The sequence below is a fragment of the Delphinapterus leucas genome, chromosome 5 (assembly GCF_059928025.1).
Source record: "Delphinapterus leucas isolate spDelLeu-1000000601 "Yukka" chromosome 5, BTC_Dleu_Yukka2, whole genome shotgun sequence".
In the NCBI taxonomy this organism is placed as follows: domain Eukaryota; kingdom Metazoa; phylum Chordata; class Mammalia; order Artiodactyla; family Monodontidae; genus Delphinapterus; species Delphinapterus leucas.
This window is the reverse complement of record NC_143133.1, coordinates 107,735,413-107,760,108: the sequence shown is the minus strand read 5'-3', so window position 1 is coordinate 107,760,108 and position 24,696 is coordinate 107,735,413. Positions and strand designations below refer to the sequence as shown.

The 24,696-nt window shown below is 37.1% G+C and overlaps 1 protein-coding gene and 1 non-coding gene across 5 annotated transcripts in view; one reads left to right on the top strand and one right to left on the bottom strand.

The window, feature by feature from the left end:
* LRBA (LPS responsive beige-like anchor protein) overlaps positions 1 to 24,696 on the bottom strand; it is a 748,688-nt gene that overhangs the window by 109,338 nt on the left and 614,654 nt on the right. The window lies entirely within an intron of this gene.
* LOC149749217 (small nucleolar RNA ZL8) lies at positions 7,670 to 7,752 on the top strand. Its single transcript, XR_016393419.1, has one exon. It is a non-coding gene; the product is annotated as a small nucleolar RNA ZL8 (small nucleolar RNA).

Here is a 24,696-nt window from a genome sequence, read left to right as displayed (position 1 = left end):
CCTAGCAGGGGGTGATCCCAGGAGGCCAAAGCTGTCTTTCAAAGTCTTTGAGCTCTGCCGTGTGGATGAAAGGCTCTTGGTGCTCCAGCCAGGAGTCAGGGCTCTGCCTCTGAGGTAGGAGAGCCAACTTCAGGACACTGGTCAACAAGAGACCTCCCAGCTCCACATAATATTAAACGGCGGAAATCTCCCAGAGACCTCCATCTTAACACCAGCACCCAGCTTCACTCAATGACCAGCAAGACACAGTGCTGGACAACCTATGCCAAACAACTAGCAAAACAGGAACACAACCCCACCCATTAGCAGAGAGGCAGCCTAAAATCATAATAAGGCCACAGACACCCCAAAACACACCACCAGATGTGAACCTGCCCACTAGAGAGACAAGATCCAGCCTCATCCACCACAACACAGGCACTAGTCCCCTCCACCAGGAAGCCTACACAACCCACTGAAACAACCTTAGCCACTGGAGACAGACATCAAAAACAACGGGAACTACGAACGTGCAGCCTGCAAAAAGGAGACTCCAAACACAGTAAGATAAGCAAAATGAGAAGACAGAAAAACACACAGCAGAGGAAGGAGCAAGATAAAAATGCACCAGACCTAACAAATGAAGAGGAAACAGGCAGTCTACCTGAAAAAGAATTCAGAATAATGATAGTAAGGATGATCCGAAATCTTGGAAGTAGAATGGACAAAATGCAAGAAACAGTTAACAAGGACCTAGAAGAAATAAAGATGAAACAAGCAACGATGAACAACACAATAAATGAAATTAAAAGTACTCTAGATGGGATCAATAGCAGAATAACTGAGGCAGAAGAACGGATAAGTGACCTGGAAGATAAAATAGTGGAAATAACTACTGCAGAGCAGAATAAAGAAAAAAGAATGAAAAGAACTGAGGACAGTCTCAGAGACCTCTGGGACACATTAAACGCACCAACATTCGAATTATAGGGGTTCCAGAAGAAGAAGAGAAAAAGAAAGGGACTGAGAAAATATTTGAAGAGATTCTAGTTGAAAACTTCCCTAATATGGGAAAGGAAATAGTTAATCAAGTCCAGGAAATGCAGAGAGTCCCATACAGGATAAATACAAGGAGAAATACGCCAAGACACATATGAATCAAACTGTCAAAAATTAAATACAAAGAAAGCATATTAAAAGCAGCAAGGGAAAAACAACAAATAACACACAAGGGAAACCCCATAAGGTTAACAGCTGATCTCTCAGCAGAAACCCTACAAGCCAGAAGGGAGTGGCAGGACATACTGAAAGTGATGAAGGAGAAAAACCTGCAACCAAGACTACTCTACCCAGCAAGGATCTCATTCAGATTTGATGGAGAAATTAAAACCTTTACAGACAAGCAAAAGCTGAGAGAGTTCAGCACCACCAAACCAGCTTTACAACAAATGCTAAAGGAACTTCTCTAGACAAGGAACACAAGAGAAGGAAAAGACCTATAATAACGAACCCAAAACAATATACAAAATGGGAATAGGAACATACATATCGATAATTACCTTAAATGTAAATGGACTAAATGCTCCCACCAAAAGACACAGATTGGCTGAATGGATACAAAAACAAGACCCTTATATATGCTGTCTACAAGAGACCCACTTCAGACCTAGAGACACATACAGACTGAAAGTAAGGGGATGGAAAAAGATATTCCATGCAAATGGAAACCAAAAGAAAGCTGGAGTAGCAATTCTCATATCAGACAAAATAGACTTTAAAATAAGGACTATTACAAGAGACAAAGAAGGACACTACATAACGATCAAGGGATCGATCCAAGAAGAAGATATAACAATTGTAAATATTTATGCACCCAACATAGGAGCACCTCAATACATAAGGCAAATACTAACAGCCATAAAAGGGGAGATCGACAGTAACACATTCATAGTAGGGGACTTTAACACCCCACTTTCACCCATGGACAGATCATCCAAAATGAAAATAAATAAGGAAACACAAGCTTTAAATGATACATTAAACAAGATGGACTTAATTGATATTTATAGGACACTCCACCCAAAAACAACAGAATACACATTTTTCTCAAGTGCTCATGGAATATTCTCCAGGATAGATCATATCTTGGGTCACAAATCAAGCCTTGGTAAATTTAAGAAAATTGAAATTGTATCAAGTATCTTTTCTGACCACAACGCCATGAGACTAGATATCAATTACAGGAAAAGATCTGTAAAAAATACAAACACATGGAGGCTAAACAATACACTACTTAATAATGAAGTGATCACTGAAGAAATCAAAGAGGAAATAAAAAAATACCTAGAAACAAATGACAATGGAGACACAATGACCCAAAACCTATGGGATGCAGCAAAAGCAGTTCTAAGGGGGAAGTTTATAGCAATACAAGCCCACCTTAAGAAGCAGGAAACATCTCGAATAAACAACCTAACCTTGCACCTCAAGCAATTAGAGAAAGAAGAACAAAAAAACCCCAAAGCTAGCAGAAGGAAAGAAATCATAAAAATCAGATCAGAAATAAATGAAAAAGAAATGAAGGAAACAATAGCAAAGATCAATAAAACTAAAAGCTGGTTCTTTGAGAAGATAAACAAAATTGATAAACCACTAGCCAGACTCATCAAGAAAAAAAGGGAGAAGACTCAAATCAATACAACTAGAAATGAAAAAGGAGAAGTAACAACTGACACTGCAGAAATAAAAAAAATCATGAGAGATTACTACAAGCAACTCTAGGCCAATAAAATGGACAATCTGGAAGAAATGGACAAATTCTTAGAAATGCACAACCTGCCAAGACTGAATCAGGAAGAAATAGAAAATATGAACAGACCAATCACAAGCACTGAAATTGAAACTGTGATTAAAAATCTTGCAACAAACAAAAGCCCAGGACCAGATGGCTTCACAGGCGAATTCTATCAAACGTTTAGAGAAGAGCTAACACCTATCCTTCTCGAACTCTTCCAAAATATAGCAGAGGGAGGAACACTCCCAAATTCCTTCTACGAGGCCACCATCACCTTGATACCAAAACCAGACAAGTCACAAAGAAAGAAAACTACAGGCCAATATCACTGATGAACATAGATGCACAAATCCTCAACAAAATACTAGCAAACAGAATCCAACAGCACATTAAAAGGATCATACACCATGATCAAGTGGGGTTTATTCCAGGAATGCAAGGATTCTTCAATATACGCAAATCTATCAATGTGATAAACCATATTAACAAACTGAAGGAGAAAAACCATATGATCATCTCAATAGATGCAGAGAAAGCTTTCGACAAAATTCAACACCCATTTATGATAAAAACCCTGCAGAAAGTAGGCATAGAGGGAACTTTCCTCAATATAATAAAGGCCATATATGACAAGCCCACAGCAAACATCATCCTCAATGGTGAAAAACTGAAAGCATTTCCACTAAGATCAGGAACAAGACAAGGTTGCCCACTCTCACCACTCTTATTCAACATAGTTTTGGAAGTTTTAGCCACAGCAATCAGAGAAGAAAAGGAAATAAAAGGAATCCAAATTGGAAAAGAAGAAGTAAAGCTGTCACTGTTTGCAGATGACATGATACTATACATAGAGAATCCTAAAGATGCTACCAGAAAACTACTAGAGCTAATCAATGAATTTGGTAAAGTAGCAGGATAGAAAATTAATGCACAGAAATCTCTGGCATTCCTATATACTAATGATGAAAAATCTGAAAGTGAAATCAAGAAAACACTCCCATTTACCACTGCAACAAAAAGAATAAAATATGTAGGAATAAACCTACCTAAGGAGACGAAAGACCTGTATGCAGAAAATTATAAGACACTGATGAAAGAAATTAAAGATGATACAAATAGATGGAGAGATATACCATGTTCTTGGATTGGAAGAATCAACATTGTGAAAATGACTCTACTACCCAAAGCAATCTACAGATTCAATGCAATCCCTATCAAACTACGACTGGCATTTTTCACAGAACTAGAACAAAAAATTTCACAATTTGTATGGAAACACAAAAGACCCCCAGTAGCCAAAGCAATCTTGAGAAAGAAAAACGGAGCTGGAGGAGTCAGGCTCCCTGTCTTCAGACTATACTACAAAGCTACAGTAATCAAGACAGTATGGTACTGGCACAAAAACAGAAAGATAGATCAATGGAACAGGATAGAAAGCCCAGAGATAAACCCACGCATAAATGGACACCTTATCTTTGATAAAGGTGGCAGGAACGTACAGTGGAGAAAGGACAGCCTCTTCAATAAATGGTGCTGGGAAAACTGGACAGGTACATGTAAAAGTATGAGATTAGATCACTCCCTAACACCATACACAAAAATAAGCTCAAAATGGATTAAAGACCTAAATGTAAGGCCAGAAACTATCAAACTCTTAGAGGAAAACATAGGCAGAACACTCTATGACATAAATCACAGCAAGATCCTTTCTGACCCACCTCCTAGAGTAATGGAAATAAAAACAAAAATAAACAAATGGGACCTAATGAAACTTCAAAGCTTTTGCACAGCAAAGGAAACCATAATCAAGACCAAAAGACAACCCTCAGAATGGGAGAAAATATTTGCAAATGAAGCAACTGACAAAGGATTAATCTCCAAAATTTACAAGCAGCTCATGCAGCTCAATAACAAAAAAACAAACAACCCAATCCAAAAATGGGCAGAAGACCTAAATAGACATTTCTCCAAAGAAGATATACAGAATGCCAGAAAACACATGAAAGAATGCTCAACATCATTAATCATTAGAGAAATGCAAATCAAAACTACAATGAGATATCATCTCACACCAGTCAGAATGGCCATCATCAAAAAATCTAGAAACAATAAATGCTGGAGAGGGTGTGAAGAAAAGGGAACACTCTTGCACTGCTGGTGGGAATGTGAATTGGTTCAGCCACTATGGAGAACAGTATGGAGGTTCCTTAAAAAACTACAAATAGAATTACCATATGACCCAGCAATCCCACTACTGGGCATATACCCTGAGAAAACCAAAATTCAAAAAGAGTCATGTACCAAAATGTTCATTGCAGCTCTATTTACAATAGCCCGGAGATGGAAACAACCTAAGTGCCCATCATCGGATGAATGGATAAAGAAGATGTGGCACATATATACAATGGAATATTACTCAGCCTTAAAAAGAAACGAAATTGAGTTATTTGTAATGAGATGGATAGACCTAGAGTCTGTCATACAGAGTGAAGTAAGTCAGAAAGAAAAAGACAAATACCGTATGCTAACACATATATATGGAATTTAAGGGAAAAAAAAATGTCATGAAGAACCTAGGGGTAAGACAAGAATAAAGACGCAGACCTACTGGAGAACGGACTTGAGGATATGGGGAGGGGGAAGGGTGAGCTTTGACAGGGCGAGAGAGAGTCATGGACATATACACACTAACAAACGTAGTAAGGTAGATAGCTAGGGGGAAGCAGCCGCAAGGCACAGGGATATTAGCTCGGTGCTTTGTGACAGCCTGGAGGGGTGGGATAGGGAGAGTGGGAGGGAGGGAGACGCAAGAGGGAAGACATATGGGAACATATGTATATGTATAACTGATTCACTTTGTTATAAAGCAGAAACTAACACACCATTGTAAAGCAATTATACCCCAATAAAGATGTTTAAAAAAAAAAAAAACATAGACCCTCAAAAGTCAAGAGTAGACATTAAATTGGATCTTAAAAAAGAATATAGTAGAAAGTAATAAAAATGGAAAATATGGCCTAAACTACTGACACAATAAAAATTTCTAATGTTCAGAGACCAACCTACTGATGACAACAACAAATATAGAAATGAATAGCAAAACTGTTATGGGCACCCAAAATAATGGTAAACAAGTACTGAAATATGCCAAGATGATTTGTATTTGTAATATCTATACAAACTCTACTTCAGCTTTCACCAGGTCTATGGATATCTATTTCTGTTTTTAGATGCATCCAGACAAAGAATACTTAGTAACTCATTTCAAATTACTATGTCTTATGGATGATTATATGAACATAAGCAAGGAGTACTGCATGCAGAAATCGGACAGTATTGCTCAAAGTGGTACTAAAAAAGTACACTGATCTTTAAAAAATCACTTACTGATGCCACCACATGAAAAACTACTTAAAATAAGAATTATTTATTGGCCAATTTTCTATAGGTAACTTAAAAACTTTGAGGACATGAAGCACTTATATAATGTATAGAAGTTTGCCATCCAGATATCATATAACTCTTGTAGGGCAATGTATATGAATAAAATGTATATGAAGGACCAAGAGCATCGTTATTGTATTCTATGTATTTGCAGCACACAAGCTTAACAAAATGTAGGTAGCAACTGTTACCTTCCTGATGGCAGAATTTTTTTAAGTGCGCTTAAATTAGAGCAAGACACTATCAAGGGGCTTCCCTGATGGCGCAGTGGTTAAGAATCCACCTGCCAATGCAGGGGACATGGGTTCAAGTCCTGGTCTGGGGAGATCCCACATGCCACGGAGCAACTAAGCCCATGCGCCACAACTATTGAGCCAACTGCCACAACTGCTGAAGCCCATGTGCCTAGAGCCCATACTCCACAACAGGAAAAACCACCAGAATGAGAAACCCGTGCATCACAACTACTGAAGCCCACACACATACAGCCTGTGCTCCGCAATGAAGAGCAGCCCCTGCTCACCGCAACTAAAGAAAGCCCACGCACAGCAACAAAGACCCAATGCAGCCAGAAATAGTAAATAAGTAAATAATTTTAAAAATTAAATAAAAACTATCAAAAAGAATTTCTAAATGCTAAAATTGTCAATAGCTACCCATCTGCCTTATGGGTAGTGGAAAGGGTGTGTGTGTGGCATTACAGTCTGGCAGGGATCATATGTGTAGCTTAAAAAGTATATTCAATTTATTATAATAAGATAGCCATTGTTTATTGTTTCCTTAATGCAAACACTAAAACAGTGGTGCAGTTTTTATACCTATTTGAAAGGCTGTGAGCTCTTTGTGCAGTGAACTTGTGGATGGTGAAGATGGTGGCTTTGGGGTCCACCTGGAGGCTGCTGTGAAACCTTCCAACAAAGGGAAGGCAACTGTCTGCACCATCTTTGTACAGCTGCCGGTGTACAGGTACCTCAGGGCCGTGCTGGACAATAGGGGACCGAAGTCTTGGGCTGAGTAGGATGAACTATCATTACAGACTAGAGTTTCTGAGGTCTCTGTGACTCCATTGCTTGGAAGTGACGCAGCCCAGGGAAGGGGGGACTCGTCTGGTAGTCGCCCTGGCTTCTGCTAACTCATTGGTTTCTTCCCAGGCCCCTGATTCTCAAAGGAGGGTCCAAAGCACCTCGAGGGGGCTTAAGATGTTCACTGGTGTGTTATTTTTGAATAAAGCTTGAGAGCTTTGGAAGCCCAGCTGGGGCAGTGCCCCTTCACAGAGATTCAGGGCTAGCCTGGTGGCTGAAGGCCTAAAGTTTGGAATTCTCCTCTTGGAGAAGTGCTGTTGGGATAGCTGCGATGCCCAGGTAATGGTTCCTGCCACTTCATCAACAAGCTGTGACAAGAAGTGGCGAGTAGCATGCCTTCTATCTGGGTACTGTGGTTTTTCTGCCAGACCCAGAATGGTAATGATGACCTGGTTGGACTAGAGTCTCTAAGAACTTCTCTGAGGATCGTTGAAACCACCTGAGCCACTCTTATGCTTCTTTCCACCCTGTGTGGCAATTCCCCAGCCCACCCATGTTTTTTTTTTAAAGTAAAATTGGTGGAGATTGGTTCAAGATGGCAGAGTAGAAGGACGTGCTCTCACTCCCTCTTGCGAGAGCACTGGAATCACAACTAACTGCTGAAACAATCATCGACAGGAAGACACTGGAACTCACCAAAAAAGATACCCCACATCCAAAGACAAAGGAGAAGCTGCAGTGAGATGGTAGGAGGGGCGCAATCAAAACAAAATCAAATCCCATAACTGCTGGGTGGGTGACTCACAGACTGGAGAACACTTATACCACATAAGTCCACCCACTGGAGTGAAGGTTCTGAGTCCCATGTCAGGCTTCCCAACCTGGGGGTCCGGCAACAGGAGGTGGAATTCCTAGAGAATCAGACTTTGAAGGCTAGTGGGATTTGACTGCAGGACTTCAACAGGACTGGGGGAAACAGAGACTCCACTCTAGGAGGGCACACACAAAGTAGTGTGCACATCGAGACTCAGGGGAAGGAGCAGTGACCCCATAGGAGACTGAACCAGACCTACCTGCTAGTGTTGGAGGGTCTTCTGCAGAGCCCGGAGACAGCTGTGGCTCACCAAGGGACAAGGACACTGGCATCAGACGTTCTGGGAAGTACTCTGTGGCGTGAGTCCTCCCAAAGTCTGCCATTAGCTCCACTCAAGAGCCAAGGCTCCAGTGTTGGGTCGCCTTATGCCAAACAACCAACAGGGAGGGAACCCAGCCCTACCAGTCAGCAAACAAGCAGATTAAAGTTTTACTGGGCTCTGCTCACCAGAGAAACACCCAGCTCTACCCACCAGCAGTCCCTCCATCAGGAAACTTGCACAAGCCTCTTAGATAGCCTCTTCCACCAGAGGACAGACAGCAGAAGCAAGAAGAACTACAATCCTGCAGCCTGTGGAACAAAAACCACATTCACAGAAAGACAGACAAGATGAAAAGGCAGAGGGCTATGTACCAGATGAAGGAACAAGATAAAACCCCAGAAAAACAACTAGATGAAGTGGAGATAGGCAACCTTCCAGAAAAGGAATTCAGAATAATGATAGTGAAGATGATCCAGGACCTCGGAAAAAGAATGGAGGCAAAGATCGAGAAGATGCAAGAAATATTTAACAAAGACCTAGAAGAATTAAAGAACAAACATACAGAGATGAATAATACAATAACTGAAATGAAAAATACACTAGAAGGAATCAATAGCAGATTAACTGAGGCAGAAGAACGGATAAGTGACCTGGAAGACAGAACGGTGGAATTCACTGCTGCAGAACAGAATAAAGAAAAAAGAATGAAAAGAAATGAAGACAGTCTATGACACCGCTGAGACAACATTAAATGCAACAACATTCGCATTATAGCGGTCCCAGAGGAGAAGAGAGAGAGAAAGGTCCAGAGAAAATATTTGAAGAGATTATAGTCGAAAACTTCTGTAACATTGGAGAGGAAATTGCCACCCAAGTCCTGGAAGTGCAGAGAGTCCCACGCAGGATAAACCCAAGGAGAAAGACACCGAGACACATAGTAATAAAGCTGGCAAAATTAAAGACAAAGAAAAATTACTGAAAGTAGCAAGGGAAAATTGACAAATAACATACAAGGGAACTCCCATAAGGTTAACAGCTGATTTCTCAGCAGAAACTCAGCCAGAAGGGAGTGGCATGACGTATTTAAAGTGATGAAAGGGAAGAAACTACAACCAAGATTACTTTACCCAGCAATGATCTCATTCAGATTCGATGGAGAAATCAAAAGCTTTACAGACAAGCAAAAGCTAAGAGAATTCAGCACCACCAAACCAGCTCTACAACAAATGCTAAAGGAACTTCTCTAAGTGGGAAACACAAGAGAAGAAAAGGATCTAAAAAAACAAACCCAAAACAATTAAGAAAACTGTAACAGGAACATAGGTACTGATAATTACCTTAAACGAGAACGGATTAAATGCTCCAACCAAAAGACACAGGCTTCCTGAATGGATACAAAAACAAGACACATATATATGCTGTCTACAAGAGACAAACTTCAGACCTAGGGACACATACAGACTGAAAGTGAGGGGATGGAAAAAGATATTCCATGCAAATGGAAATCAAAAGAAAGCTGGAGTAGCAATTCTCATATCAGACAAAATAGACTTTAAAAGAAAGACTATTACAAGAGACAAAGAAGCACACTACATAATGATCAAGGGATCGATCCAAGAAGAAGATACAACAATTGTAAATATATATGCACCAAATATAGGAGCACCTTAATACATAAGGCAACTGCTAACAGCTGTAAAAGAGGAAATCGACAGTAACACAATAATACTGGGGGACTTTAACACCTCACTTACACCAATGAGTGTACAACAGATCATTCAAACAGAAAATTAATAAGAAAACACAAGCTTTAAATGACACAACAGACCAGATAGATTTAAATGATATTTATAGGACATTCCATCCAAAAACAGCAGATTACACTTCCTTCTCAAGTGTGCATGGAACATTCTCCAGGATAGATCACATCTTGGGTCACGAATCAAGACTCAGTAAATTTAAGAAAACTGAAATCATATCAAACATTTTTTTCTGACCACAACGCTATGAGATTAGAAATCAATTACTGGGGGAAAAAATGTAAAAAACACAAACACATGGAGGCTAAACAATAACCAAGAGATCACTGAAGAAATCAAAGAGGAAATCAAAAAATACCTAGAGACAAATGACAACGAAAATACGAGGATCCAAAACCTACGGGATACAGCAAAAGCAGTTCTAAGAGGGAAGATTACAGCAATACAAGCGTACCTAAAGAAACAAGAAAAATCTCAAATAAACAATGTAACCTTACACCTAAAGGAACTAGGGAAAGTAGAACAAACAAAACCCAAAGTTAGTAGAAGGAAAGAAATCATAAAGATCAGAGCACAAATAAATGAAATAGAAGCAAAGAAAAGAATAGCAAAGATCAATAAAACTAAAAGCTAGTTCTTTGAGAAGATAAACAAAATTGACAAACCATTAGCCAGACCCATCAAGAAAAAGAGGGAGGGACTTCCCTGATGGTGCAGTGGTTGGAAGTCCACCTGCCAGTGCAGGGCACACAGGTTTGAGCCCTGGTCCGGGATGATCCCACATGCCGCGGAGCAGCTAAGCCCGTGCACCACAACTACTGAGGCCCGCATACCTAGAGCCCGTGCTCCGCAACAAGAGAAGCCACCACAGTGAGAAGCCCGCGCACTGCAATGAGGAGTGGCCCCTGGTCACCGCAACTAGGGAAAGCCCACACGCAGCAACAAGGACCCAACACAGCCATAAGTAAATAAATAAATTTAAAAAAAAAAAGAAAAAGAGGGAGAGGATTCAAATCAATAAAATTAGAAATGAAAAAGGAGAAGTTACAACAGACACTGCAGAAATACAACTTATCCTAAGAGACTACTACAAGCAACTCTAAGCCAAAAAAATGGACAACCTGGAAGAAATGGACAAATTCTTAGAAAGGTATAACCTTCAAAGACTGAACAAGGAAGAAACAGAAAATATGAATAGACCAATCACAAGTAAGGAAATTGAAACTGTGATTAAAAACCTTCCAACAAATAAAAGTCCAGGACCAGATGGCTTCACAGGTGAATTCTATCAAACATTTAGAGAAGAGCTAACAACCACCCTTCTCAAACTCTTCCAAAAAATTCCAAAGGAAGGAACACTACCAAACTCATTCTATGAGGCCACCATCACCCTGATACCAAAACCAGACAAAGATACTACAAAAAAAGAAAATTACAGACCAATATCACTGATGAATATAGATGCAAAAATCCTCAACAAAACACTAGCAAACAGAATCCCATAACACATTAAAAGGATCATACACCATGATCAAGTGGGAGTTATCCCAGGGATGCAAGGATTCTTCAATATACGCAAATCAATCAATGTGATACACCATATTAACAAATTGAAGAATAAAAACCATATGATCATCTCAATAGATGCAGAAAAAGCTTTTGACAAAATTCAACACCGATTTATGATAAAAACTCTCCAGATAGTGGGCAGAGAGGGAACCTACCTCAACACAATAAAGGCCATATATGACAAACCCACAGCAAACATCATACTCAATGGTGAAAAACTGAAAGCATTTCCTCTAAGATCAGGAACAAGACAAGGATGTCCACTCTCACCACTCTTATTCAACATAGTTTTGGAAGTCCTAGCCATGGCAATCAAAGAATAAGAAATAAAAGGAATACAAATCAGAAAAGAAGAAGTAAAACTGTCACTGTTTGCAGATGACATGATACTATACACAGAGAATCCTAAAGATGCCACCAGAAAACTACTAGAGCTAATCAATTAATTTGGTAATGTTGCAGGATACAAAGTTAGTGCACCAAAATCTCTTGCATTCCTATACACTAATGATGAAAAATCTGAAAGAGAAATTAAGGAAACACTCCCATTTACTGTTGCAACAAAAAGAATAAAATACCTAGGAATAAACCTATCTAGGGAGACAAAAGACCTGTGTGAAGAAAACTATAAGACACTGATGAAAGAAATTAAAGATGATACAAACAGCAGGAGAGATATACCATGTTCTTGGATTGGAAGAATCAATATTGTGAAAATGACTCTACTATCCAAAGCAACCTACAGATTCAATGCAATTCCTATCAAATTACCAATGGCATTTTTTACAGAACTAGAACAAAATATCTTAAAATTTGTATGGAGACACAAAAGGCCTCGAATAGCCAAAGCGGTCTTGAGGGAAAAAAACAGAGCTGGAGGAATCAGACTCCCAGACTTCAGACTATACTACAAAGCTACAGTAATCAAGGCAATATGGCACTAGAACTAAAACAGAAATATAGATCAATGGAACAGGATAGAAAGCCCAGAGATAAACCCACACACCTATGGTCAACTAATCTATGACAAAGGAGGCAGGGATATAAAATGGAGAAAAGACAGTCCCTTGAATAAGTGGTACTGGGAAAACTGGACAGCCACACGTAAAAGAATGAAATTAGAACACTCCCTAACACCATACACAAAAATAAACTCAAAACGGATTAAAGACCTAAATGTAAGACTGGACACTATAAATCTCTTAGAGGAAAACATAGGCAGAACACTCTTTGACATAAGTTACAGCAAGATCTTTTTTGACCTACCTCCTATAGTAATGGAAATAAAAACAAAAATACACAAATGGGACCTAATGAAACTTACAAGCTTTTGCACAGCAAAGCAAGCTACAAACAAGACGAAAAGACAGCCCTCAGAATGGGAGAAAATATTTGCAAATGAATCAATGGACAAAGGATTAATATCCAAAATATATAAACAGCTCAATATTAAAAAAACAAACAACCCAATCCAAAAATGGGCAGAAGACCTCAACAGACATTTCTCCAAAGAAAACATACAGATGGCCAAGAAGTACATGAAAAGCTGCTCAACATCACTAATTACTAGAGAAATGCAAATCAAAACTACAATGAGGTATCATCTCACACCAGTTAGAATGGGCATCATCAGAAAATCTACAAACAACAAATGCTGGAGAGGGTGTGGAGAAAAGTGAACCCTCTTGCACTGTGGTGGGAATGTCAATTGATACAGTCACTATGGAGAACAGTATGGAGGTACCTTAAAAAATGAAAATAGAATTACCATATGAGCCAGCAATCCCACTACTGGGCATATACCCAGAGGAAACCATAATTCAAAAAGACACATGCACCCCAATGTTCACTGCAGCACTATTTACAATAGCCAGGTCATGGAAGCAACCTAAATGCCCATCGGCACGAATGGATAAAGAAGATGTGGTACATATATACAGTGGAATATTACTCAGCCATAAAAAGGAACGAAATTGGGTCATTTGTAGAGACGTGGATGGATCTAGAGACTGTCATACAGAGTGAAGTAAGTCAGAAAGAGAAAAACAAATATCGTATATTAACACATATATGTGGAACCTAGAAAAATCTACAGATGAACTGGTTTGCAGGGCATCAATAGAGACACAGATGTGGAGAACAAACCTATGGACACCAAGTGGGGAAAACCGCAGTGGGGTGGGGGTGGTGGTGTGATGAATTGGGTGATTTAGATTAACATGTATACACTGATGTGTGTAAAATGGATGACTAATAAGGACCTGCTGTATAAAAAAATAAATAAAATTCAAAAAAAAATAAATAAAAGTAAAAAAAAATAAAAAAAATTTTAAAAAGGCTATGAAACATTGATATATACAACATCTTTTCTAAAGATCTTTAAACTGAGAATACTTACTTAGGAGTGTGATAAAGCAGATCCTCCTCTCCTTTCTGCCCCTCCCTACTCCCTTTTCTCTGCATAGCAACAGAGTGGCCACGACTCTTAAGGTTCAGAAAAGGCAACTACCTTCTTATGGGCTGATGCTTCCCTTAAACATAAAGCCAACATTAAACCTTAAAAACTACACAAAAACAAGAACACGTTTAGGGGATTATAATGAGAAAAACTTCGTACCTTTAAGATGCAGACTTAATTGTGGAGGAAGAGTAAAACAATATTTATTTTGGTTAAAAAGGGTTATAGAAAAAGAATATACAATTGGTTAGATTTTTATAAAACATAAAGTTCATCTGAAGTTTTCTTCCCACAGGAAAGCATTAAAATAAAAGGAAGTGAGGATAGAAGGGGATAAGGCCTTAAGTGGCTCATCCAGGTCTATTACCATCAATATGAATTTTTCATGTTTTTATTTTGCAGACATTTGGAACTGTTGGATAGCCTTTGCAGAATTTAATAAATGAGGCCTGCAGAGTGCTGTTATTATTCTTAATTCCCAGATTAACAGGTATTATCTTTATTTTCTAATCTTTGGGTCACAAGTCTTAGATTATAAATTTCTAAAAGATGTTTACAAGCCATTACATAAAAAATGAAAAGCTAACATTCATAGAATATTCAGAAGGGAGTTAGTTTAAAAAAAACCTCAAATTGCATATTCAAATCATTTTAGGTAAAAACAAACAAAAACCTAAATGGCTTTTCTTTTCCTTGTGAAACACTTGGTAGAAATAATACCTTTTCCCATATTATGTTATATATTATATACTTGTCTTGAACAAGTAGACCTGTAATAAATATAAAATCTATAACTCTGCATATAAAAGCAAAAACAAAAATACCCACAACCCAATAAACTTATAATACAGAATCTGTATTACAGCCATACATGGGCAAGTAGACTAAGGTATAAAAAAACTAAACACAATTCTGAGTTGATCCAGTTAAAATACTGTACAAACTTGTTTATTTTAAAAAATTTACTAATGTTTTATTTTCTACTTCAAATATTTGCCTAACTCTGTGGCATCTGCAGTACTAAAAGCAAACAGAAAAAAATCATCAGAAAGATTATACAGAGAGTAAAACAAAAACAAAACCGCAATCAAGGAAATGGATAAAGAGGAAAAAGAGAAAAGGAAGACCAACAGACATAGGAAGGAGGGAAGAGGAGGCAAATTGGCTTACTCAAGCTCTCTTGGGACAGTGTGCTGAGTTACCAGATCAGAAATGAGGGGTTGAAAGCTACTACTGATAACTGGTGGAGGCTGAAAGTGCTACTTAAGTGCTTGGTGTCTGTTGAAAAAGAGGGAGGAGAGGTTTGAGACTGAGGATGCCAAGTGCATTTCCAGCCAATAGAGTAAAAAGGAAGCATTAACAGTAGCCTCAGGGGAAGCTGAGCATTCAATCCCATGAGCCAGAGGGCAAATGTGGCAATAGCAGTGAGTAGCAGCTGGATAAAGGAATAAAGAAGCCACAGGAAAACTGGCAGCTTTAGACACATAGGGCCAACTAGGCCTTGTCTTGATATTGAGAAGAACAAACTGTCTGGAAATAACACTGCCATCTTTCTGCTGCCAGTGGGTTACTAATCCTCAACCAGGATGCAAAGATTGAAATTTAGTTTGCCAAACTATACTAAATATTGATTTAACTCTGGAGTAGTAGCTCTGCTGAAAAGGCATATAACTAAGACACTCTCAGTGTTGACCTTTCCAATAATCAAAATCAGCATTCTTCACAACTATCTAACCACTACTCAAAAATATTTAAAATGAAGAAAAAAATACTTAGAATACCTTTCTCTAACACTGTATTTCCTTAATGTTTTCTAAACATTATTTCACAGGGTATGATTTAACAAACTAAAAAGGATATATATCAATAAGTTATTAATGACAATCCAATCAATATGGTATATTGGACACTAAAGAGAAGTGAAAAACTGGAAACATGAAAATCTTTAAAGCAACTTCTGAAATAATATTCTCTCAAGTTATTTTCATTCATCTTCTGCCATTAAAAAGTTCAAAATATTTTCAGAAGGCAATCTATATTACCTTTGTATAGTTTTAGATCGCAAGGTAAAATGTTAGACTTCTTCTTTTAAATAAGCATCTGCTCAATATTTCAGTACAATATCCAAAGATAAGATTACCAAACACAATAGTTTTTCAAATTACTAGGTTTGATATATTGGATAAACTGCAATTTGTAATTGATTCAATACACTCCCTTGGCCTGAGAGTAAGTCAATTCTCTCTTTTCTTCATCAGAATTAAGCTAACTTAAGATTGATGTTATGAAAAAAGTAAGATTCTAGCCCTAGAAGAATTTTACACATTTAAGGAAATCAAACTGAAAAGTAAGAAATATCGATTAAGTTGTAAGTTCTAGATTCTATAGGAATTCAAAAGGTGGGAAGGGATGGAGTAGGAGAAAATTTCCTCAAGGAAGTAAAATTTAAGATAGTCCTTAAGCCATAAATAACATTTGGATAAAAATTATTTGGAAGGCAAAGACATGAAAATAATGTAAATATAAGAAGCAGAAGTGATCATGCAACTATATTTTGTAGAGTTACCACAGGAAAATTAGATTTGACAGTTATTGCAACTAGATGATAGAAAATACTGAAGCTAGAGTCATGATACTAAAGTATCAATAGAAAAGGAAGATTGGGGGTGTCTTAGTATACTCAGGCTGCCATAACAAAATATCGGATTGAGGGGCTCAAACAACAGAAATTTATGTTCTCAAAGTTCTGGAGGCTGGAAAGTCTAAGATAAGGTTTTGGCAGGGTTTAGTTTCTGGTGAGAACTCTCTTCCTCATTAATAGGACTTGCAGACTTCTTACTATGTCCTCCCCTGGCAGAGAGAGGGTGATCTCTTGGTGTCACTCATTCTTGTATAAGGACACTAGTTTTATTAGATCAAGGTTCCACCCATATGACCTTATTTAACCTTAATCACGTCCTTAAAGGTCCTATATCCTATAGAGTCACATGGGGGAGGGGGAGGGCTACCATATATGAATTTTGGAGGGAAACAATATGGTTCATAGCAGGGAGTGTCATTAAAGGTTTCCAAACAGGACTTCCCTGGTGGTCCAGTGGTAAAGAATCCACCTTCCAATGCAGGGGATGTGGGTTCGATCCCTGGTCGGGGAACTAAGATCCCACATGCCCTGGGGCAACTAAGACCTGATGCAGCAACCCCACCCCCCATAACAACAACAAAAAAAACACTAAGAAAAGTTTCCAAACAAGTGGTATCATTTTTTAAAAAGCTGTTGGAAGATTAAGTGAGGTGATATACCATAAGTTGCTTAAGCTAGTTTATGGATATCATAGAAGTGTAAACTCCAAGAAGGTAGGGACTTTATTTTTAACCATTACATCATAATTATGAGCTGTACTGTCAATACAGTAGCTACTAGCTAAATGTAGCTATTTAAATTTAAGTTAGTTAAAATTTAAAAATTCAGTTCCTCAGTAAATATTCATGACATTTCAAGTGCTCAAAAGCCACATGTGGCTAGTGACTGTCACAATGGCTGGTGCAGATTTCCATCATAGAAAATTTTAGTAGACAACACTGTTCTAGAGCCTAGAAAGGTATATGACACTGTAACTGTTGGATGAATAAAGAAATGTAAGGAACTATTAGCATGGTTCAAGAAGATTATAGTTACATGCAGAAGAAGGAATGATATCTTTAGTTTATACTTTTTGTGAAAGATTCAAAAGAATCACTTGCAACCTAAGAAGAGTCTCTTATTCAGCCTTAGAGAAGCAGTAAGTTTAATGCTAGGAAGATTTAAATTAAGAAGTATTTCCGTGGGAGATTAAGATAATACTGTTCAGAATTTTGCTTTCTTATGACCTGAATCAAAAGAGGAATCAAAACTCTAGAGACAAGCCATGAATGTGTCTAGTAGTCTCGCTCCCAGGTACCAGCAGTCTTACTTGAGCCACTGTAACCAGCAGGATCAATAATGAATGGATTCACCAACAAGTTCCTATGGCACATATTGTCAGGGTTGTTGGCAATAAACGTGGGACAGGGAATCTGTTGTGAAAATACAAGGATCTGGATTTCTATTTTTGTTTAGATAATTTATGTTTGTCAATGGATGAGGATGTATAGAATATCTGCAACTAATGTTTATTTATTCAGATGAGAACTTCTAATCTTCCAAGCACTTGGAAATGCACAAAGTTCAGTGCCATTACAAGGCATTCTGACTGGTAATTCCATCTTGTACTTTGATAGCTTGATTATCACACAAATAAAGGAGGGTTCCTTCTGTAACGGGTTAAGCTTTTTCTGTAACTCTCATTTTAAAAAGTTAGCCTATTTTTTTATAAGTACAAAACCAGAGAATATACTTGCCCTGAACTTGCCTAACCCATCTATTTTCTTCATAAAATTAAACCACAGAACATGCTTTCCCTGGACTTATATTTTGCCTATCTTTTCTGAGAACTGAAAAAGGTTAACTAATCTCTTGAATAGGCTTCCTGCACATTAGATCATCTTTATTGAGAACTGAAAATGGTAACCTAATCTTACGGGAACACCTGCCTTGCTCCCCACACCATATTCTCTGCCATGTGGACACAACACACTCCCCTCCTTTGTGATCTAATTTTGTTACTCTCTGAGGACCTCCTGAAGTTCAAAGCAAACTCATTTTAGGAGTGGCCTTACTGCTATCTGTGAATAAAGCTTTCTGACCTGTTTTTTGCTGGTCTTACTCTAGAACCCTTGACCTCTTCTTCCTTCCACAAATAGTCTTGTTCCACAGGGAATGGGAAAGAAGACACATAAAAATTCTCTCCTCAAGGAGTACAAGTTTATTCTCTTAGTTTCTTCTTTTTTCCTACCACTGGGTGCCCATTTCTTTTACCTATTAATGCCTTCATTCTTCTCGGGTGAAATTGGGAAAGGAACACGAAGGATGACAAAGACAGTTTTAATAAACTAATGTGATAGTACCAAGTCTAAAAAAATTATTACATTAGAACCTCCCAAGTCAAAACCAGAATTTTTTTTTAAAAAAAGTAAAAAAAAACCAACAAAAAACAGAATTTTCTTCTGGCATATTCTATAATATCAATTTCCTGATTTGTTATTGTAGCATTAACTACTAATTATCTCCCATTATGTATTTTATCCTTATTACATTTAGCAATAGACCCATCCTCCCTTGCAGTTTTAGGGAACTCAGCTTGGTATTACACTTCCCAAATTCCCTTGCAGCTAAGAGTGACTGTGTGACTACATTAGAAATTATGATGTGAGCAGAAGTGATGTACCCAATTTCCTAGTCAGATCCTTTAAAAAAGAAGCTGCTTGTCCTCAACTTACTCTTGCCTCTTTCCAAAGGGCTATAATGTGAATATAAAAAGTGACTGCAAAAGAAGAACAAAGCTGAGGCAACAGCGGAACAAGGCAGGAGGAGCCTAGTGACATAATACATTAGATTTTCCCTAATTCCTTGGATTGCCTACTGGCTTAGACTTTACCCAAGACAGAAACCTTCCACTTCCACTTAAACAACTACTCTTTGGTCTGTATGAAAGCTGTAAAGCATAAAACCAGCAGTAAAAAAATAGTTATATTTAGAAAAACAGGATATGTATACAAAGTCTAAAAAGGCAATATGGTCAGATGGAAGCCCTGAAAGATCAATTACACTCAAACATAACATGTATTTCTTAGAATGACACAGAGAATCCTTCAATACCCAGCTCAAATGTCTCTAAAATATCTACATCCTCTGAATGAAGTTAGTTGCTCTGTCATCTATGCTCCAATTTACCACATTCTCTAATGATTATTTTCATTATTAAATAGTGAGTTCCTGCAGGGCAGGAATTTTACCATACTCATCTTTTTATGTTCCCAGAATTAAACATAATGTTTGGAACTTGGTAAGGACCAATAAATATTTGCTGAATGAAACACTGGACTTTAGAAGTGATGAAAGAAATGTGTGAAAATATTTTTAAATGCTTTTCCCTACAAGCAAGTCATGCATTATAATAAAATATTTCTCCTTCACCTCTACAACTCCAGACCCTGATTTCATAGTTTATATCTCTTATGGCATCATCGATCTCAAGTTGTGTATAACCACTAATTTCTTTGGAGTTGAAATGCAGATTCTATCAACCGGTGCTAGATTACAAACACTTAATTCATGAATTGCAGACACTTTTACATAAAGAGTAGGCCAAACACATTTTCACAGGAGTAATAAATAACTTCAGATGTCCTTGTAAGAAACTCAGAGATAGGGCTCACCTATTAATTTTCTCTACTGAGTGCATTTCCACATCAAAAAAGCATTACCTGTCATTATTTTACGTTACCACAGTAGAGAAGATTTAATCTTCTTTTACATCACAATTCCCTTGCTTCAGTGGCCATGGATCATTCAGCATTACATGCATTCTAAATCTGGCATAATGCTTAAAACCTACTTCCCCGATTCAATACCCACTATTTATTTACTGCGAAGAGAAATTAAGTAACTTAACCATGGTCACAAGTTAGCTAACACTGAAGACCTGGGACTACTCTCCTAATATTCTCAGTATGAGTAAATATACATTATGCATGTTGATGCATTTATCATATAATTTTACAAAATTACTGAGGTAGTTGATATGGAATCCATTACATATGATTATTATGTTACTTAAATTTATTTGAATGAGCATCGTAGGTCGATCAATGAATATTCTGTGAATCATATATAGTTAAAGCCACCATTTATAAGTAATCAGAGGGAGGGAAAATATGGTTAATAACAGTAGGTTCAATAAATGGTAGAGTAAAGAGAGTCATAAAATAAATAAAAAGTACACCTGGATTTCACAGAAACAAAAAAGACCTGGCAGTCATGCTTATTTTATTACATATTAGAAGGACTAAAGTGAGGTTTAAATTTGCTTTTTCGTTGGGGGGGGGGTCTTGGAGATAGAAGGAGTATCTATGGGAAGAAATTATAGGGAACAGATCTCACTCAGTATAAGAGATATTTGAAAAAGAATGTCTGAGACACAGAATTCCTGTGACAATATATTGCAGCCATAATTTCTATGTGTAGTGGAGGTCTTAACAGTGAGATTGATGGGGAGTTATTCTCTAAGAAGGAATTCCACATGAGACCAGGGGTTACCTGAATAAACACTACTATACACTCAAAATCATGATTTAAATGCATGAGAACAATATGACTGCACTGTCCATTTGGAAGATAAATTTATCAGGGGCATATTAAATGTATAAAGAGTAGGGAAACCAGAAGGAAGCTATTAGATAGTCCAAATAAGAGATAAGAAAGAATAGTGTGGTGAAAATGAACCAGAGGAGTCAGAAAAAGATGTTCTAATTAATCAATTATATGCTAATATTATCGTTTACTGTACTTTTAAGATAAAACAGGATTTCAAAAGTAACTTAATAAAACTATCTTTTATCTTATTACTTATTAAAATTTCTTACCTTAATATATTTTGAAATATATATTAAAAATATAATCTCAACTATAATGTGTTTAAAACAAACTGAATTTATCTTTCTCAAAAAGCCTATTTCTTCCTCCTCCTGTAATACTTATTTTATAAGATAATTTACCCCATAACCTTAGTTAAAAATCTCAAGATCATCTTCAACTTCTTCCTCTTATGTCTATTATTATTAAGATATTCAGAATCTCTTCTCTATCCCCTCTGCCACTGTTTTAACTTCGGTCATCATCATCTCTTCCTTAGTTCCCTTTAACTAAGCCTCCTAACTGATTTTCCAGTATCTACTTTTTCCCAAGTCTAGTATGAAATCCACACTGTTATCTTTCTAATGAATAAACATAATTATCTCCTTTCCATGAGTGGTTCCTCACTATCTATAAGATGAAATACTAACTCCTTAGCAAGGTATAAAGAATTCTTCATAAATGTGGCCTCAACCTACTTCTCAAGCCTCAGCCTTGGCTATTCTTTCCCAAGAAACCTATGCTACAGCCATATAGAAAATCCCATAATTTCCTAAACATTTCATACATTTTCCAGACTATAAGTTTATTCTTTTCACATGGCACTCGTCAAATGTCAGTGCCTGGGCAAGGGACATTTTAAATCGACCTCTGTTTAGTAAATAAACCAATAATCTTTGTATTCTATTAGTAGGTGATTCTTTAGAGTGATTGAAAAAAATTTTTCCCTCAACACATTTTCCTGTAGATTACTAAACTTTTATCTAATGTACAATACACCACACGTTACCATATTCCAAACACAGTATATTTGTTTTTGTTATTAAAAACAAGAACTACTCACCATAGAAATTTGAGAAGAAAAGAGTAAGACAAAAACACCCAAACATCAGCTATTAAGATGTTCATATGTTCCTTTATAATTTTTAAAATGCTTAGATATCATACATATAAACAATTTTATTTTCAAAATTTTAGCATTACTGAAGTACAACTGATAAATAAAATTGTATATATTTAAAGTATACACTGTGATGACATCACATATGTATACTTTGTGAAATGATTATTACCTCAATGAGGTTAACCAACACATCTATCACCTCACATAGTTCTACCATGTTTTTGTGTGTGTATATACTTGAGGTCTATTCTTCTAGCAATTTTCAACTATACAACACAGCATTATTAACTATAGTATTAACTGTAGGTTTTCATTTTATGGTGTCCATTAGATCCTCAGAGCTTTTCATCTTACAACTAAAGGCTTCTACCCTTTGACCAGCATCTCTGCATCTCTTCTAACCCCCAGACACTGGTAACCACAATTCTACTGTTTCTGTGAGTTTGACTTTTTTTTAGATTCCACATATAAGTGAGATCATACAACATTTGTCTGTCTCTGCCTAGCTAATTTAACTACGTGTAATATTCTCTAGGTTCAGTGTTGCAAATGGCAAGATTTCCTTCTCACTCATGGCTGAATACTATTCCATGGTACATATACCATATCATCCATTCATCCACTGCTGGACACTTAGGTTGTTTCCATATCTTGGCTATTGTGAATAATGTTGCAATGAACATGGGTATGCACATATCTCTTTGAGATGCTGATTTTGTATCATTTGGATATATACTCAGAAGTGGGATTGTTGGATTATATGGTAGTTCTATTTTTAATATTTTGAGGAAACTTCATATTATATTCCATAATGGCCATACCAATTTATATTCCCATCAACAATGTACAGGGTTCTCTTTTCTCCACATTCTGGCTAACACTTGTTTTATATTGTCTTTTTGATAAAAGCCACCTTGACAGGTGTAAGGTGATTATCACATTATGGTTTTGATTTGCATTTCCCTGATGATTAGTGATGCTGAACAACTTTTCATGTACCTGTTGACCATTGGTGTGTTTTCTTTGGAAAAATGTCTATTCAGGTCCTTTGTGTATATTTTAATCAGGTTTTAAAAAAAATTAAGTTGTATAAGTTCCTTACATATTATGGATATTAATCCCTTTTCAAATATATGATTTGAAAATATTTTCTCCCATTCCATAGGTTACCTTTTCATTTTGTTTATTTCCTTGGCTGTGCAGAAGCTTTTCAGTTTTATGTAGTCCCATTTGTTTATTTTTGCTTTTGGTGTCACATCCAAAAAATCACTGACAATACCAATGTCAAGGAGCTTTTCCCCTATATTATCTTCTAGAAGTTTTACAGTTTCATTTCTCACATTTAAGTCTTAAATTCATTTCTTGTTAATTTCTGTGACTAGTGTAAGACAGGAGTTTCATTCTTTTGCATATGGATAACCAGTTTTCCCAATACCACTTGGAAGAGACTATCCTTCCCCCGCCACGCTATATTCTTGGCACCCTTGCCAAAGATTAACAGACTGTATACAAGTGGGTCTATATCTGGGCTCTCTATTCTGCTCCACTGGTCAATGTGTGTGTGTGTTTTTTTATGCCAGTACCATACTGCTTTGATTACTGCAGCTTTGTAACAGAGTTTGAAATCATAAAGTGTGATGCTGCCAGCTTTGCTCTTCTCAAGATTACTTTGGTTATTTGGGGTCTTCTGTGGTTCCATATGAACTTTAGGATTGCTTATATTTTTCCATTTCTGTGAAAAACACCAATAAAATTTTAATAGAGATTGCACTAGGTCTATAGAACACTTTGGGTAGTATGGATATTTTAACAATATTAATTCTTCTAATCCATGAACACAGGGTATATCTCCATTTATTTCAGACTTCCTCAGTTTCTTTCATCAAGGTCTTACAGTTTTCAGTGTACAGTTCTTTCACCACCTTGGTTAAATTTATTCCTAAGTATTTTATCCTTTTGATGCTACTATAAATGGGACCGTCTCCTTAATTTCTCTTTCTGATATATCATTGTTAGTGTATAGAAATACAACTGATTGCTGTATATTGATTTTGTACCCTGCAACTACTGAATTTATTAGTTCTAACTGTGTGTGTGTGTGTGTGTGGTTTCTAGGGTTTTCTAAATGTGATAGTGAAATC